A 2568-nucleotide genomic window follows, 5' to 3' on the forward strand; every position below is an offset into this window, starting at 1 on the left:
AGCTTTTGAAGAAAATAATAAAATAAAAAGAACAGTTCCAGCCTTTGACCAAAAACGCCTGGAGGAATATAGTGATTCGATTAAACAAGCACGGTCAGGCTTCGCACCTGAAGGTACTTAAGAGCGAACGCTCAAAGGGGGTGGGGCGGAGAACAACCTATTTGGTAACAAAGGTGTATTATACATACTGTGATATAAAAAAGGTCTGGTGAAAATGTACCTTTTACTAAAGCTTATACAAGTTCCTTGGTCCATAAAAACTATGTTAGATTTTCAGCTCCTAGTTTGATTACCTTTACTCCAGCCACATCTCTATTTCTTGCCCATTTAAACAAAACCAAACACAAACCAACCAAACACAAATAACAGCTGAAAAAAATCAATTTCCACAAGTTTGTAGATTTTGATGTTTGTTTGTTTGTTTGTTTTACTGTGTCTTCTGCACTTCAAATCAGCACTTGCAGGTAATGGGCTTTTTGAATAGTATCACTGGGTATGAAAAGTTTTCCCAAGACACCACAAAAGATTGTTCATTTTTTTCTTTCTTTTTTTTTGGTCAACATTTTGCCACACTCAAGTCAGTGTACGTCCTAGCAAAAAGACGGTAGTTAGGACACAACTGTCGCTGTAGATGATGTGACATTGGTCGAATTTGTGCTGACATTTGTGTCATTCCCCTCGCTGTTTGTGTTTGACTCGTTAGGGGGCACTTGGCTGGAGTTAGCTCGGAAGATTGCTCCCGCCGCACTGCAATGTGGCTGTGGCGCCACTTCTGGGGTGTAGGGCCCCGGTTCTGGGATGTTGGTGGAATAAATGATTTCATCATTACGGACCAAAGTCACTAGAACCCGGACTGACTGCCGGACCCCTCTCCAACCTTCTCAGAATGCAGAAATGTCTGGGACAACACAGAGCATTCTCTTTCCACGTCTGTACATAGTTTCAGCTTCTCCATCCCCAAACCACACTCGTAAATTTGGAGTGAAATTCTGTCCTGTAAGTTCAAGCATTGCTACGTCCCCAGCGCCATTCAACGGAAGACTGTCTACAACAGGCATGGGTATGACTGGGGCAAGGACAGGGCCCATCACCTCGTAAAATGTATACTCTGCCTTATCCGTACTATTGATTGTCCAGGAAGCGCCATCATTTATCATCTCTTTATTTGGTTCTTTTGGGCATGGAGTGGCCTGAAACTGAATTACTCTTTCTTGAGAAGGGCACAAGTACATTCTTTCTGTATCCTTAAGGTAAAATGCACATTTATGGAGCTGTGACACAGGATCATCTGCATCCAGTAATGCGGGCTGCTTATCAACTTTCCTAATTATCAATCTTGGGAGTGCCATGCCAGTAACTGATGGATGTATCCATCACGGTCTGTGAATTCTTCTCCTTCTGATTCATCAGCATCTAAGAGATGAAAGTAAAATGCTCCCCAAGGCTGAAAACTGGCATGGAAATGACCTCCTTCTACATGCAAGTATCTGGTACTGTCTGGGATTGAAGTCGATTAAACAGAGCCACCTTTGTTCCCGAGGCGATGCATAAGTCAGCATTTTTCAATGACTGCTTCTTTTTGGAAGGTTTGGAGATGACTTTTATCCACTTGCTGAGGAACACACCGAAGTCATCACTATTGCCACAGAACATCTTTACAGGCAGCATGAAGTGCTTCCTCTTGTCTGAATCAGATATATACAATGTTTTGGCCGTGCAATAGTTCTTTCCTTCCAAGTTCAGCTGCTGCATTTCTTGGTCACTATTTCCTATTCCAATAAATGCACATGGTTGAGACTCTTGTTCAGAACAACCATCACGTTCCATTTGTTCTTTTTTTTTCTTCCATCCACTGCCCATAAGATACACGTAAGGAGGGCAAAAAAACCTTTTTTCATTTCCATATGACTTCTATTCAGCTTTTGCATGAAGAATAAGTACTGTTTGATCCCCTCGCTCTTTTAAATAATTTCACATAGCTTCCCTAGTAAGTCGTTTAGATGGAGGCCGCTCATCAAATTTTCTTTTAATCCACGCCATGGTACTTCAAGAACATGTTAAGGTAAGCCACAGGCTGTAACACTTCGATACCCCTCAAAAGACCTCAGCCAGTGTATCTGTATCATTCTCCTTTCCTTCTGAGATAATAATGGTTCCATTTGAAGGATAGTTTCATAATTTCAATGATTCATTAACATAACAAAATACACCTTTATCACTCAGGAAATTCCATGGGTTTTAGGAGCTGTGAGCCAGGAACCTGTCACAACAGGCACCATCTTCCACAAACTCTTGCCAAAACTCCAACCCTCCTGTACTATTTACTATAGAAAAAAAATCCACGTGTAAGTGGACCCATGCAGTCCAAACCCAAGTTCAAGGGTCAACTGTATGAAGAAATATAGAAAAAAAAAATGTGTATTGGGACTTCCCTGGTGGCCCAGTGGTTAAGACTCCTTGCTTCCACTGCGGGGGGCACAGGTTCGACCCCTGGTTGGGGAACTAAGATCCTGCATGCTGTGCAGCATGGCCAAAAACTAAAAAAAATACGTGTATAAACACAATCAC

General features: G+C 41.9%; 1 pseudogene; it reads right to left on the reverse strand.

Annotated features, from left to right (window-relative positions):
• Positions 1 to 608: 608 nt before the first annotated feature.
• LOC131744739 (recombining binding protein suppressor of hairless-like) lies at positions 609 to 2040 on the reverse strand (annotated as a pseudogene).
• Between the last annotated feature and the right edge of the window lie 528 nt (positions 2041 to 2568).

The sequence above is a fragment of the Kogia breviceps genome, chromosome 18 (genome assembly GCF_026419965.1).
Source record: "Kogia breviceps isolate mKogBre1 chromosome 18, mKogBre1 haplotype 1, whole genome shotgun sequence".
NCBI lineage: Eukaryota > Metazoa > Chordata > Mammalia > Artiodactyla > Physeteridae > Kogia > Kogia breviceps.